We start from the raw sequence: 17,284 nt of genomic DNA on the forward strand, positions 1-17,284 counted from the left end.
TGGCAGACTCTTTCGCTCTGGCAGAAAAGCATGCACTTTGGGACGAAGTTCGGCGATCTTGAATATGAAGTTCCCCACTACTCTGAAGGAGATTCAAAGTTTGACTGGACGAGTAGTCACATCTGAAGCAGAAATAAGCTCTACCATCATACGAGAAGAGCTGGGGGCCCGACTACCTATATTCCACAATTTAAAAGCTCTCCTCGATGCTATTAGTTGTATTCAACAGTTTAAAAGCTCTTATTGATGTTATCAGAAATTCAAAAGCTAACTTTGGCAATAGTTGTTGTAACCTAAAAGCTCAAGTTTTACCTTCAAACGCACGCAGTCATCATCATGATGTACCATTCTGCCGAATCCAGACGTGCGACGATAAAGGAGTAGACCTTAGTGGATGCAAAGCTTTCTGACGAACATAACAACTCAGCCTAAAAGACACGCCAAGGGCAGAAGAACATTGGAAGGAACACTCAGAAACAAGTTTTGTCCTCGTCGTTCCAGAAGATTCTACACAGGAGCAACATGTACCGGCAGTGGAACACTACCTTCTGCTGTGCGTCACACGGCCCTAGCCGACCCTTACTCCATTATTCAGCTCTATAGTGGCCCAATATCGAAATTTAAGCATTTCCTGCTACATGTAACATGGCCCTAGCTCCACGGCTCCCTGCCGAGCCTTCACGCCTAGCCTTGACAACGCAACAGAGCAGCCTAACGACGCCCCGAAGGCAGTCGAGCACACTTTATCCGCACCTACTCCCTCAATGGAGATTTCTGGCATTTGCATGTCAACGGCTCATCCAACTACAAAGGTTTGCGAGCAGTCGTGGTTCTTATCACCCCAAACAGTTCAATGCTCGAGCAGGCGATCACTCTAAGTTTCAAAGCATCTAACAACGAAGCAGAGTACGAAGCCCCACTAGCAGGCCTTCGAATGACAAAAGACTTGGCGGTGAAAAAGCTTTCAATTCATTCTGATTCCCAGCTAATCACCAGCCAGACTACTAGGGGCAAAGGCATGATGATCGTGGCAACCGACTACTTCACTAAATAGGTAGAAGCAGAGCCCATGACAACCACGATTCAGACGGACATAAAGCGCTTCATATGGAGGAACATCATTTATCGATTTGGCATCCCTTAATCCATCGTCACCAACGACGACCCGTAATTCGTGCGCAAAGATTTGGCGAAGTTCTTCCAAAAATATGGCATAAAGCAGCATATGTCAACGCCGAGATATCCTCAAGGCAACAGGCGGGCCGAAACATCCAAAAAGATGATCCTCAACTGCCTCAAGAAATCCATCACCAACAAGAAGGGAAGATGGCCAGACGAACTCCCTAGATGTCTATAGGCATATCGCACCACCAAAAGAAGAGTAACCGAAAGGAGATGGCCACAAGCTTAAATCTGGCAGAGGAAAAGTGCGAACAAACTATCACCTGCATCGCAGCTTACCAGCAGTAGTTCCTTTCCAGCTACAACAAAAGGGCCAAGATCCGGCAGTTCCAGCCCAAAGATCTAGTCCTAAGAAAAGCCTTCATCATTGCCCTCAAAGAAAGCTCCAAAAAGATGGATCTCATCTGGGAAGGTCCGTACAAGCTCAGCAGAATAGGCGGCAAGAGTAATTACACCCTCGCCACCATGAAACGATAAAAAGATCGAAAAGTAGTGGAGTGCCTACAATCTGAAGAAGTACCATGTGTGACCTCCCACAACATCAAAGCCCGAAGACTCAAGAAGTTCAACGGGCATCACCTCACAAGTCGAAGATTATTCAGTTGTTATGCAGTTCCTACCTTACAGCTAAGTTCTCGTTCGTTTCACTCGTTTTTCAATGAGGAATTCAGAAGTAATCACAACTTGGCTCGGCTACATGCTTACAACAACTGATCACTCATGCACTTCAAAAGAAGACTGCGCCATTCTTAGGGACTCATCGCAGGAATTGCGCCCCCCGAGGGACCAACCATGCTCTCCAATGCGAGAGGGTAAACTAATTGCTCTCCAGTGCGAGAGGGTAAACCAATTCCCCGACACCCACATGGGTCAGCTCTCAAAGACGGGAGGATAAACTCTACACTCCGAATATCCAGACGTGGATGAGCCTGGCTGCCCTGGTATAACTAGATGCACGATGGCTTGTGCCGGGATAACTAGAAGTAGCCACAATAGACTTTTTCAAGGCTTAGCTAACTGAAGAATTTTGGGTCTCTTGGCCTAATCCGCGGGGAACCGGGCCCTAGAGACAGAGGGGGCACATTACGCAGTACGCCCTATAGACAGCTACCCTGGAAACCCTAAAGCTGCTACCGAGTGCACTAAGGTAGCCTACGGATTCCGGAAGACTGCCTACGGCTTGCCCTTCGAGCAGTAAAGTCGCATTAGACTTATACAACCGCACATTCTTGTGAAAGGTTAAACAAGCTAGCGCGCATATACGAAGTTTTATCCACTATCGACATGCTACGTAGTCGATAAGCTTCACCTCTGCCAAGCGCGGAACAACCTACACCAAGTCCTAAAGTGTTGTGATACTTGCTACGCAACCTACGGAATTGAAGAAAGTCAAGGTTAACAGCCTAGTGGTTACGCGGACTTGTCTGCTTCTGTAAGTAAGGCATCCGGCTGCCAACCCTATGGCTAACAACTTTGCAAAGTTCTACACTAACACCTACGGCTGCATAGGCTACGCGAGCTTGTTTGCTTATAAAAAAGTAGCATGCCTGTCACTGGTCTATCAAGTCTAAAGGGTAGGGCATGAACAAAAGAAGCGAAGATGAAGAAGAACGAAGGAAAACATGTTTATAAACAACTAGCAAAGGCCGAAAGAGTTCAAGCAAAACAAGAGCTACAAGGAAAAACAAAGAAAATCCTAAAGGCTACCTAGAATACTACACTACAGCAGCTTGGACATCCCACAACTACTCGATCGCCACACCTTCAGTAGCCGTAACGCTCTTAGCAGCGGCATCATCCGGAGCTTTACCCTCGGCTGCCCCAGCCTGGGCACTAACTTCTCCAACTACTTCACCAATGGAAGCCTTAGTGGATTTCTCACAGCTGACTACGCGAGCAGTCTCCTCATTCCCAACAGGCGAATCAGTTTCAGCAGCATAAAGAATGGGCCTTGGTGCCACTTTAGCAATAGAGTCCACCTTATCGCTTTTTATAATAGCAAGCCTCTCCAAAGGTGAACCAGACTTAGCTCCCAACAAACGTCTTGGTACAAAATTCAGCACTAAGGGCATGGCAAGACCTTTATGCCGAACAATCCTATCAGCAATCGCACTAGCCATTCTTGACATGGCAGGCGCCACATGCTCAGATCTAGCAGCCTCATTTTTCGTCCCCTTGGAAAAAGTCAAGTCAATCACAAGCCTGGAGGCAGTCGGCGAACCAACGTGAGCAGCGAAATAAGTCTTTGGTTTTTTTCTCAGCCGGCATCTCTTGAGCAAGCAGAGAAGATCCCTTTTCCCACCTTCACTTGCAGCAGGATCCACAACAGTGATTGGACGAGCCAATGCATCCGCTTTGATCTTATTCACCTCCTCTTTTGGGAGCAGCCCACGTTTCTCCTGACGAAGAGAGTTAAAGTAGCCAACGTCATTCGTGGTACTTAGCAAGGGAGTTCAACCCAACATTTCAGTAGCTCATGAGGTCCGCAACCTCTTCATTTCTCTCAATCATCGGCCTAGATCGCGTAATGTCCAAAAGCCTAAAAGGACATGAGCCATGTGACTTGCCTAGCACTGCGCCCCAGTCACACAAGCTACCCTTTGTTTTAGCCAAGTCAAGCAGCTTAAAGCAGTGGTCCCTGCCACGATGCCTTATCGGCCCATGCCGAGCCGACTCCTGGCCCCTGTCAGCCGACGTGCCGCACCACCCCGATGACTGCCCCACAATAGCACTATCCAAGAAGAAGACAAGAAAAAATTAAATTTTTCTTACATCGGTGCGGCACGGAGAAGACGAAGAAATCAATGAAATATCCTCTAAGCTCTCTCTCTCTTGTAGGGTAGAATAAATCGCTCTCCAAAGTTGATTTAACAACCCACTTAAGGTGGACTTAAATAGGCTTTGAGAGAAATTTATTTCCCTTTCCTAGAAGGATCTAATTTCTTATTAAAGAGAGAATCTACATCAAAACAGGAAGCAGTCCTAAGTTTCCTAAAAGCAAGGAAATCTCTACACCTGCTATCCTTTCCTGCGAGCAGCCCAACAGGTGTAGGGGCATTTGTGGAGCCAAAAATAATCACAAGGCGACACGTGGATTTTTGGGTAAAAGAGGACAAAAATACCCTTGAGGCATACCGAGATTCCTACGCGCGAGCGGCGGACAATCATCCTCAACCAAGTCAAAAATGCTCCAAAAAAGGTAACCAATTCCAATTTATCTCATCCATCCTCATTATAGGTAATTACTTCATAACCTATAAGTTATCCCATAAAATAGAGATTAATTGGCTAATTAATGAATTAATTCCTAATTAATTCATTAATCACCAAATTTATCACCCAATTAACCACAAAATACATCCAATTCAACCCTAAAGCTAGTCAAAACCGGTCACCATCATTTCTCTTTACCTTTTTCCATTTTTCCCTCTTTATTATCCCATTTATGCAAATTAATCAATTTGGTAACCACCAATTTATTCCTTTAGGGTTAATTAGCCAATAAATTGGCTAATTAAATCAAAATTTCAACCTAAAAATCCCCATTAAGGTCGGCCATTTCTTCTCAAAAAATGGACAAGCCTAACCCTATAAATAGGTTCCTATTTTCACCAAAAACTCATTCCAACACTTCGGCAAAAATCCCAAAATTCTCTAAACACTCTTTCTCTCTAAATTCTAACTTTGGCATCGGAGGTTCTTCGGCCAAAGCCCCCCCCATTCATCGTGGGCGCGTGAGGCTCTTGGCCTTAACCTAAGGTGTTAATTGTTTTGTAGGTGCAAAATTGTCCAAGATCAAGGAGGAAGAAATTTGCATCCACAGTCATTTTTCGAAGAACTCCATTTTTTCTTTACAGCCTTTTTACCTTGAGGCCTTAGGGACTGACGAGTCAACACAAATAAATAAATTAAAATATTGATGCAGGTGGAATACATATAAATAAAAATATTATCAACTGATCCGCTAAACTTGTCCCACTACTCAAATTACTGGAAGCATGAGATAGAGCGTTTTTCTAACAAGTAAAGGATATGTTGAGTTTTTTCCAACGACCTTAAAGACCTTGACTACTTCTTGTGTGTTTTCCAAGCCTATCGCAAAACACTTCCGTAATTCTACTCCACATTTCTCGCAACTCCATCTCATTACCCGTAAACAGGTCATGACTAATTTGAACCCAGCATTGACACAACGTAACATCTTCGATAAGCTTCCACGTAGCCATTTTTTTCCACAAAAAAGTATATGAAAGCTTTGGTTGAAAGTGTTGAAAATATTGAAATGTGGTGTAAGGTAGAAGATGATGGTTAGGTATTTATAGAAAAAAAATAATTAAATTTTTTTAAATTTTTTCTTTTTTTTTAACATTTTTTAATAATTTTTTATTAAGTTAATTAATTTGGACCGTTGGATTTGAAAAAGATTCAATCCAACAGCCCACATGTGGACACTTGGCCAACGGTCATAATTCAACCGTTAGGCTTTTTCTTTGGCAAAAAATGTGGACCGCTGATCTCTGGATCGGACAGCCTTGATCACGCCATGTTAGTAGCTATTGGTTTTCAAATTCAAATTTTTTTTACCGTTGGAAATCCAACGGTCCAGAAATCTAGCCATTGGAAATCCAATGGCCCAGAACGAGCCACGTGCCTTCTACCCTGCTCCCTCTGTCGCGCCTGCATTGGCGGGCCCCGCCGCCTTTTTCTTGTCGAGTACGTGCGGCCACTCGCTTGTGTTTTCCACGCGCTTGGCGCAAAAAAAAAAAATTAACTAGGCTATGACATCACGTTGGTGTCACATAGATTGGGCCTTGGCTCGGAACATTCTGGGCCTGCCTAGCAGACGGCTTGGGCCATGTGCCAACCTATTAGGCTGGACTGGAGTATTTTTGGTGGGCTGTTTTTGGTGCTGTGTGCTAGCCTATTAGGCTGGGGTGGAGATGCTCTTGGTAGTAATGCACCTTCAAGCGGGTGATTGAACCATCCCACACTTCTCAGCACAAAAAGGCAAACAAAGAGTAGAACCAAATTGGAATTTCTTTCGAATCACATTATGTTTTGATAGCACTAAAATACTAAAATGAAAGTGGAAACAGAAAATAGAAAGAAGACCAAAAGGTAAGCAAAGTTAGGTAAATACGGAAAGGATATAGTACGTAAAAAATATATAAGTGTATAACTTTTGCGAAAATAAAAGTCCGAATCACATTATGTTTTTATAGGGGTAAAATGTGTGAATTTTATATGTATTATTAAAAATGTGTAAAAATAACATGTTTGAAACATGAAAAGTACATACGTACATGTATAATATGTGTATTATATGTTGGAGTTATAAAAAGTGTACAATTTAACAAATCATTAATATGTGCACAGAAAACGAATTTTTTTTAAATACGTAAATGTAAAATACGCATATTATACATGAATTTACTAACTATAAAGTTAAGTAACAATGCTAAATATTTTGAGAGTTGTTATTGACAGTTCAACAAATATCATTTTGTTCTTTACTAATAAAACATATTATAAAAATTTTTAGCAATTTTCATATTAAATTTAATGTTTTGTTTTATACAAGCAAGTTTATGGCGTGGGAAACCAATCCTAGGAGTTTTAACTACAACAGAAAAATGCTCCAAACTTGAGCTATAAGTCCCTTTCTGTCACGCCCCGAGCCCCGGGTAGGTGGGAAAATCAAACCCAGACCTAGCGCGCGAATAAAAATAAAATTAAATAAAAGGAAAGTGAAACGGGGTGGAAAATATAAATTCCTCTCATAAAACAACTCAAGAATTCTTTACAAGGCTAAAATAAATAAATGAATAAACTCTCTATCCTCACATCTAATACGAACTCATCCCGTTTACCCTCTTGACGGTCTAGTTCGTAAACCTGCATAACAATAGAGGGGTGAGCTTCAAAAGCTCAATAGGGGCATGATCTTACCACAATAAATTGACAATACTAAATTAAGTGTCATGAAATCACATAACCAATATCAAATTATTATTGGTAACAATTAGGGGTACAACTTTGGTTGGGCCAACTCGAACCCACCCTTGTCCAACCCGACTTTAATTGGGTTGAGTTGGGTTGATTATTTGCGCCCAAACCCAACCTGACTTTCTAATATATTTTTTTAATAAATTACCCCTCTAAACCCTAAAGCTATATATTAAGTTGTTAGTCTCCAATTTCATTATGCGGCTTTGCAAGATTGCAACTCAGTCTCTCTGTCCTAGGTCTCAAGGCTACAAGTCTCCATCTCTATCTGAAAGCCCAAGAAAATTTGCAGCTGAAGTATGTTAAGTGGTGTTATGCCAAATTTTATGAAAGTAAAAGGGTCACCGATATAATTGCTAAGGTTCAAGATTTGTCAGTGAAGCTTTATCAATTTTATTTATTAGAGAACATACAAGCATTGGATACTGGTTTATCTCAAAGTCCTAATGTCTCAAGTTTGAATGAAGTGGAAGAACTCATTCGAAAAGAAAGCTCAGGTTGGGACATTCATATTGTATTTTAATTCAAACTTTGCATGGATGAAACATTCATATTTAGCTTAACTTTATAACGGATACAATTTGTGGAATTGAATTTTAATTTTGAAAAAGTTAGGGAACCCGAACCCACCTATGTCCAACCCGAACTCGATTCAACCCGATTAAAACCCAACCCAAACTCGAGCCCGAATTGTAAAAGTTGGGTTAGGGTTGGGTTGACCTTCCAACTCGCCCAACCCTCCTGAGTTGCACCCCTAGTAACAATGCATGAGTGCAATGCAATACTCTTCATCTCTACCCGTTAATTAATATAATAAAGCACGCTGACCTGCACGTCCCATACCGTGCATTTTACCTTTGCAGTGGTGGTTTGAATGTTCTGGTATACAAATTAACCCCTTTAACTCAATCATCCCAATTTCCCCTTTTGTTAATTATTTTACCTAAACTCTTTGTCGCCAGTCCTGAATTACCCTTAAAGCATCTGTGCACTGTGGGCTAGCCTGACTTGGTACCTGTTACGAGTTTGGCTCAACTACCCTCATTTCTAGTTCCTTTCTCAAAACCAAAGTTCCAACCACTTCTCACACATAAGTGATGCACAAATCTCAACTCATGTTTCACATATATCACATCATATTATAACCGGATAACATTCCAGTATAACCAATAACAAATAAACACTCAGGTGAAGCAATTACCCAATTAATATCCAACCACATTAATCAACAAAAAAGATCAAGAGTATTATAACACTTCACGAAATCTAATAAAATAAATCTCCGTAAAGGTCTGCCATATTTCCCCTACCTAAATTCCATAGCATTGCTCTGACTCTCTACTACAAGAGTCTACCTTCAGCAACTCCTATTCACAAGTGTAAGCAATTACTTAAAAAGCATGACATGAACTTTAATCCTAGTCAACATACTTAAGCTTGCTAATACCACACTACTAACTCAAATGTCATTTGGTTAATTTATAACAGCATGGTCATCACTGAAGGAACATTTGAACTAGAATACTTTTATAAAATAAGTAAAGGTATAGTTCAAAATACATAAGTACTTTAAAATACTTTAGCAGAGCCACATATATATTAGATAAACTCACTAATCCGTTGGATATATCTAATACTACGAGTGATACATAAAAATTGGTATTTAAACTCTTTGTATATATACAATAGACTGCTTCATTCAAATTGCATAAAAATATGTTTGTTGTTTTGGGAAAATAGAAATCTTCAACTGAATTCCATTTGTCAAACCAATTTACAAAAGATAGTATCCAACAAATGATAAACTGATGTCATATGTGCAGCCTTTTGAATAGCATCTTTTATAGCAAAATATATATGTTCTCTCTCTCTCTTCTTTTATAACAAAATATATATGTTCTCCCCCCCCCCTCTCTCTCTCTCTCTCTCTCTCTCTCTCTCTCTCTCTCTCTCTCTCTCTCTCTTCCCCGTAAGATACTAATGTTTGAAATGACATGCAGGTGCAGCTCCCTATTTGTAGTCGGAGAAGGCAGCAGCTTCCAACTGGATTAGGGTGCAATCAAGCTAACAGATAGCTTACTCACTTAAAATTGGCAGTAGGTGTCAACTGCTTAAGTAGGGCAAACTCTTTCATCACCACATATTGCCACCTCCAGCTAATTTGGAGTGCTGTCCAAGTAGTCCTACAAATACCCCCTTATCCTTTGACATTCCTATAGCATCCCTTTCTTTCATTTGCTCAACACGCGGAGACGAGCATTAAAACATAAATAATTATATTCAGGAAAAAATATAAATTAAAAATCTGGGCCTTTACACTTTCACTCCAAACCCCTTGCACTAATCTTAATGTTAAGCTCTCACCATTACTCAACAATCTGCTTCTCTCTTCTACAATAAGGTATTGATACTCTAAAAATTTCATCTGCACATCTTCAAGTGAAATTTGGTTTTATGTTTTCACATCTGAATAGTGCAAAATAACTTTTTTAGAGCACCGATAACAACATATACCGAGATTAAAGAAAAAAGTAACGAGTAATGTTGTTACTCATCCACCTTCTCTCACACTCCTATCTCACCATTCGCAAATTCTATCAAAGTTGCTGATAGGAGCATATTTATGCGACTTAGTTAGCTTGTTTTCTTACATTTACATTGCTAGTTTCTACTTATTAGAGTGTTTTAAGCTATTTTCGTGTGTTTTTAGGTTCAAATGACAAAGTTGGCAAGAAAGTGCAATTTTGAGCAGTTTTGGGCCAAGAATGAGTAGCACATGCATGGAGCAAGGTGGATGGATGTTTTTGAAGTTTAAAGAGGCTAGGAATGTGCTACAAATCTGGAGAAATTAAATCAAGGCTTGGAAGATAAGGAATCAGCTAAAAAGAATTAACATTATCCAAAACCTTATCTTATCTTATCCTAACCTTATCCTAATCATATTCTACCTAAATTCCAACTGCAAGAGGGATTCCTTATCATATTAAACCACCTCTTATCTGATTTCTAGGAGTCCTAAAACAATGCTAATAACTAATCCTTTTCCTCCACAAACAATGTCGTGTATCTGCCCTATATATAAACCCATCTCTCACCACAATTCAAACAACACACACAAGAGCAAAAAAATTCAGAAAACTACAATAGTGTTGCAGCTTTGCAAGGAAGGAAGGAAAGGAGACCCTTGGAGCTGTGCCTGCCATTCAAGGCTTTGGATTGCTGGAACGTTCCTAGTTGTATTCTATCCTTAGTTTTAGTTCAATGATTAAATTAGATTGTCTTTGTTTAATTACAACCATGTGGAACTAAATTCGTTTTAGCTAGAGGAGAATTCAAAGCCATGAACATATATGTAATATGAATTGATCACATCCAGTTATGATTTCATGAACCATGAATGCAATTTACTTATCTGTTTGATTGATAACTTGTTCTTGTGTGTTGATTAAGGGTGCACACTTTGTTTGCAAGCAGGGAGTTGATGCTAAAATATAAGGGAATTTCACCTAATAGTTATGAACTTATATTTACAAGTAGTGGAGGTTGCTAGTCTCGATCGTGTTAAGTAAATTCCTGGCAGGAGTATCATGCAGTTCATAGTTACGAATTCCTTATCAATGCTTATGATTTTCATAGAACTTAATGATCTTTGATATGTATATCTATTATGCATTTCATGTAGGGGACTTGATAAGAATAATTTGGTTGTGTCGCTGAGTCCAATTCAATGAATTTAGGAAAATCTGAAAGTTAATTTGTGCCTCTCACGATTAATTTGGGGCATTGTCATTCATGGTTTATAGGAAGAATAACTAGAAATTGATTTGTATGCATAGGTGTCATGTGTGGAGAAGGACCCTCTAGCTAGCCTTTCACCCCTAAAAACATCCAATTTCGTATTAGCTTTAGTTTGTGTCTGCAAGTACTGAGTTTTAGCTTTAAATTCGTCAAAACCTATCTCCCCTTCTTGTTACGTGTTTTAGTTAGAATATATCCAACTGGGTTCGTTTTAGTGTTTTGAGTCTTTTTAGTTTAATTTTCGTCCAAATCACCCTCTAGTTCTTGTTTTGTGTCAATTCAACTTAGTTTTGTGTTATTTGAGTCAGTTTAGCTTGTTTTGAGTTGTTTGAGTCTGGTTTTCAGTTTTTAAGTTTAATTTGTGTTGATTAGCATCCCTAACTAATCTCCAGCCTAGAACGATCCCTACTTATCCATACTACAACTATCTTAATAGGGTTTAATTTGTGTGTTAGTTTTTACCACATCAAATTTTGGGCGTCATTGCCAGGGATTAGCAAAATTGCTAATCTTCCCTTTGTTTCTGTTTTTATTTTGTTTGTGTTTCTGATTTGGTTTTGTTTGGTTTTCTTTGTTTTAGGTACTAGTCTATGACTCGAAGGTCTCAACCTGTTCATGCACACATATTGGAGTTTGACAATGATTTTGAACGAACTTTGAGAAGGAAGAGGAAGCAGCCAGAACCCAATCCACCTAGTTCTTGTTCTGAATCTGAATCTGAAGTTGAAATTGAAGAGGAATTCGAAGAGGAGCAAGACATGGTTGTTGATAATCGAATAATCAAGGAACTTTCAGCCTATTGTGCCCTTATGCATTCAATATCCCAGGGTAGCTTAAGGCAAGACCGATGAGTTTGAATTGAAGTCCAGTTTGCTACATCACATTCCCAAATACCATGGGCTGTCCATGGAAGATCCAAACAAGCACTTGAAGGAATTTGAAGTGGTGTGCTCGAGTATGACACCAATCAACATGGATGGCAATATTCTGAAGATGAAAGCCTTTCCATTCTCTCTTATAGACAAGGCTAAAGATTGGCTCTATGAATTAGCACCTGGAACTGTCACTTCTTGGGAAAGCATCAAGAGAGCATTCTTAGAGAAATTCTTCCCAACTTCAAGAGTCATTCTTTTGAGGAAGAAAATTAGTGGAATTCAACAAAGCCAAGGATAATCCTTTCCAGCGTACTATAAGCGTTTTAAGACGTTAGTTGCATCCTGCCCACAACATCAAATGAAGGAAGAGCTTTTAATTCAATATTTCTACGAATGACTACTTCCAATTGAAAGAAAAATGCTAGATGCCTCGGCAGGTGGTGCTTTGGTTGACAAAACCCCAGTTGCAGCCAAGATCTTAATAGCGAATCGAGCCTTGAATGCACAAAAATACGAAGGAATTGGATAAAGAGACCCCCCCACGGCAACACCAAGTTAATAAGGTAAGTTCAATGGCTGAAATTCAATCTCAATTGGCTAATCTCACTGTTCTTGTGTCATAGGTTGTTAAAGGATCCAAAGGGCAAGGAACAAGTGCTTGTGTCATATGCTCTATGCAAGGACATCTCAATGATCAATGCCCTCAGTTGATAGAGAATGGGGGATGGGAAAGTGCCGATGGCATAGGTTATCAAAGCCAAAATCAACCAAGGAATGACCCATTTTCCAACACTTACAATCCGGGTTAGAGAGATCACCCAAATATGAAGTAAAGGGAGCCTCAACAAGCTCAACAACAAGGGGGATATAGACAGCCACCTCTGGGACTCTATCAAAGGCCATTCGCATCACCACAACTCCCACTACAATCTACCCAATCAAACTCAGGTTCGTCATTAGATAATGATAAAATTCTTCAATTACTAACTTCATTAACGCAGGGCCTACAAAATCAAGCCAAAGAGATGGGCGAGGTGAATAAGCAAATGGGGCAGATGGCATAATTCATGGGACAATTTAGAGAACAAGGCAAACTGCCTAGTTCAACCATTGTCAATCCAAATGGAGGTTTTGAAACCACTAACGCTACCACTTTGAGAAGTGGCAAGGATATTGGAACAAGTTCAAAAATGTCCAAACCAAGCCAAGAGGAGGACGAAAAGTTGCTGCAACAAGAAGAAAGAGCCATGGCAAGAGAAGAAAACCCCTTGCTGCACCCCCATAAGCACCATATGTCGTCCAACTTAACTAAGGTAGGTCCAAATTCAATTCCTTCTAACGTTATTCCACCAAATGTGCCTTTCCCTGGTAGGTTTATACAATCTAAGAACGAAGAGAATGAAAAGGACATTCTAAAAACATTCAGGAAGGTGCAAGTCAATATCTCACTCCTTGATGTGATAAAGCAAATTCCGAAGTATGCTAAGTTTTTTAAGAAGCTTTGTACAACAAAGAAATGAATTCGAGAGAAGAGGTGTTACATGTAAGTGAAAATGTCTCTGCAATGTTGCAAAGGAAGCTGCCACCTAAATGCAAACATCCAGGTAGGTTCACTATCCCTTGTGTAACTGGTAATACAAGGTTTGAACATGCTATGCTAGATTTAGGTGCTTCCATTAATGTCATGCCATATTCTGTTTATGCATCTATAAATATAGGAGAGCTTAAAAAATGATGGAGTTATCATCCAATTAGCCGATCGTTCATATCCGAAAGGAGTTTTGGAAGATGTTTTGGTGCAAGTTAACCATTTGATCTTTCTAGCCGATTTCTATGTGTTTACGATGGAAGATTTAGCCCACTCTCCACCATTGCCAATCTTACTTGGATGACCATTCATGAAAACAACCCAAACCAAGATTGATGTGGCCAAGGGAGAATTAACGATGGAGTTTGGTGGCAATATGATTAAATTTAATGTTTCTGACTCTGTTAAGAATCCTAAATTTAATGTGCTTGACATGAGATTGAAAGTTGTTGATGTATAAATTCCACAATCTTTAATGGTGATAACCCATTCTCCAGATTCTCAATAGCCATTATATAGGGAACTTCTTCTACATCCGTGTCGTGCCCAACCCCCTGAGAAGGATTGCCAATCCCATCTGCCTTGGGAAAATGGAAAAAGAATAAGAAACTAATGAGTTCAGGAAAATCTCTAAGCAAATCAGTACAAACCTTTAAGAGAGGAGATGAGACTTAAGGCTCGCCTTGAAGTTCTTTTGTCCTACAAGTAAATAAATCCAAATAACAAGTAAGCACAAGAGAAGCGACAGAATTAGTTTGGCAAATTTGTCCACATGGACCATACAGATGGTTAAAAATCATTGCAAACTTAGTAATTACAAGGATTTCTCACAACTGTCAGCCGTACACAATGCCTATCTCACCGCCAGAAAGGCACACATCTTTACTCTCAAACTTACACCACTCCACTCTCCTAATTTATTAGAAAACGACAATGGAATCTAAAAATAATCAGTGGAGAAGGCCATAATAAGATATGCTGCAATATTCATCAAACATAATACATTTTTAACACACCCTCATGTGTAGAATGACATGAGCCAAACATGCACACATGACACAACTTTACATTACGTGCACCATGACTTAAACCAAACATGCAGACAATCAATACTAAGTGACATGATAGCTTAAGTGGTTATATCCAGCTCAAATCCAAATTGGCAATGAGTAAGGTGAGAGACTATATAAGGCTTACTAATTGATTTACCCCTGAAACTGCCATCTAGTCTCACTTTACACCATGAAACTGGTTTTGTCTCACTTTGTCCCATGAAGCTGCCATTTTCATCTCATTTAGTCTCAGTTCAACCCATTTTCTTAACAGATGTGATTAATGTTTCATTCTTCTTTGGCTATAGATGTGATTAAAAATTTAGGGCAAGAACATTCAGTCGCACCAATCAAGAATGATGTATCTAGAACCACCATTGAAGAGGGAATTATAGTGGAGCACAAGGAACACGCCACTACCCCCAAAAAATCCAATTTGGCTGAGAGCACCCGTAGTGAATTTGTTGACAGTGCTGCTACTTTTGAGCCTTCGTCGCAATATATTGGTGAGCCATTTATTCCAATTCTCATTTCAACTAATCGGTTGTTACCTTCTTTGGTTTAGGTGCTCAATAGAATCCAAGCTGGTGGGAGAGTTAACATTGACTTTAGGAAGCTTAACGCCACAATCAGGAAGGATCATTATCCCCTTCCGTTCATAGATCCAATGCATGGAAGTTTTGAGGAGCAAGTCGTGGAGGAAATACCCCTCCATGCCGTGGACCCTAGGGGAACTTAAAAGGAGGTATTGCCCAGCTGGAAGACGTTAAAGCAAGCGCTTCTTAGGAGGCAACCCATGCGTTCAAATAAAGAAGACCTAGGAATCTTGGGCTCCATAACCAGATTTGCATTCCTAAACTCTACTCTTTATTGCTTTTACTTTGCCATGATTGTCGTGATTGTTAGTTGTGTTGTTTGCTAGCTTACTTGTGAGTCTTTGTATGAAACATTAAGGACAATGTTTGGTTTAAGTGTTGGGGGGGGGATAAATAAAGTGTTTTTCATTTATTTTCGTGGGATTTTAGCACCTAGCACCTCTAGAGTTGTTTCTCACTGTTTTTAAGTGTTTTTAGTGTGTTTTGAAGTGCTTTAATGTGTTTTGAAAAAAAAAATGAAAACTTGAAAAAAAAATTAGAAAAAGTTTTGAAAAACCCAAAAAGAGTCGTTTTTGTGTGTTTATGTCTTAGGGTACCTTCCAACACAATGATGAGGATTTGGTTTTTAATTGCATGACTGTTAAAAAAAATTACAAACATGGGTGGAAGTTTGATAAGCTCTTTGGTTAATACTTGGTTGTAGTTGTCATTAACGAATTCACATGTAATCACAAAGGAAAAAAAATCAGTTTTTGTAACATGCTTGAAGGAATGAACTCAAACTAACACTACAACCCTGAGAGACTTGAGCCTATTCCTTGTTTGGAGAGCTATTAATATGTGAATTCTTGTTTTCTAAAGTCGTTGCATGATTTCATTGTTTCTTTGCTTGGTTGCTACTTGGAATGCGTTTTCATCATTATAGTTCCAAATACTAGAACTCATGCCCGTTTCATTCAAAGCTTAAAATTGAGTGCATAACATATAACAAGATGAAGTTGTTTAGTTAAACCAGAGCCAAAATGTTTTGTAGGTTTAACCCCTTTGAGCCTCATTTAGCCTATTGTCTTTGTTAGCCACATTATCCTTACCTAGCCTAGAATAGGACTATCCATACCCTTGTTCTTAAAGTATAGTGGAGCATGACTTAGAGGGAATTTCTTTTGATCAAACATTATGCAGAAAAACAAGTGTGGGGGAATGTAATTTCCAAAAGAAAAGAAGAAAAAAAAAGTAAAAAAGAAAAGAAAAAGAAGAAAAAATTGAGAAAAGAAAGGAAAAGAGTTGAGAAATAAGTGAGAATAAACTCACAAGTATTGGTTGTTGAAGAAAGGGTCCAAAAGTTTGAATCCGGCCCTAAGTGTTTTGTGAATCTCCCCCTTGTGTTTAAAGTTAGTTGCTGCATTCAAAAGTTGAATTCTAAGTGTTGATTTCATTATTTTTGCGTACTATTGATTTAAGAACCTTTGTTTATCCTTAACCTTTCTTTGTTATCCAATACCCTAGCCCCATTACAACCCTATGACTTGTATCTTGGTTGTTATGTGTTTCAATATGTGGAGTTTGAAATTGGTATGGGCATATGGAATCCCTGGTTCTTGCTTCTAAGTAGTGGCATTCCGTTCATGAGATCATATATATACTTACATTAATAATTCCAGAAAGTACCTTCTTTGATTATAACATATGTGAGTGTTAGTCTACATGTTTACATCAATCTTCTCACATATACCTAGTATAGGGAGTGTAGTCAGAAAATCTGTGTAAAAATAGAGAGTATATCTGGTGAGGAATTAAGGGAATTCTCTAAGGCATGTTACTACATTCAAAACATTGTTTTAATTGATTGAATGCGAGCTAGTGAGTGGTGACTGCGATTAAGTATGAGCTCGAAGGTAAGGATAGCTAAAATTTGTGGGAGTAGTGATTTTTAACATGTCATGTTTCATTGGAAATCCATAAGGCAATTGTTGGAAGGTTTAGGTTATGTTTTGTTTGCTTTGTTTTGCTCGAGGACTAGCAAAAGCTAAGTGTGGGGGAATTTGATAGGAGCATATTTATACAACTTAGTTAGCTTGTTTTCTTGCATTTACATAGCTAGTTTCTACTTATTAGAGTGTTTTAAGTTATTTTCGTGTGTTTTCAGGTTCAAATGACAAAGTTGGCAAGAAAGTGCAATTTGGAGCA

This window comes from Malus domestica, chromosome 05 (assembly GCF_042453785.1).
Source record: "Malus domestica chromosome 05, GDT2T_hap1".
NCBI lineage: Eukaryota > Viridiplantae > Streptophyta > Magnoliopsida > Rosales > Rosaceae > Malus > Malus domestica.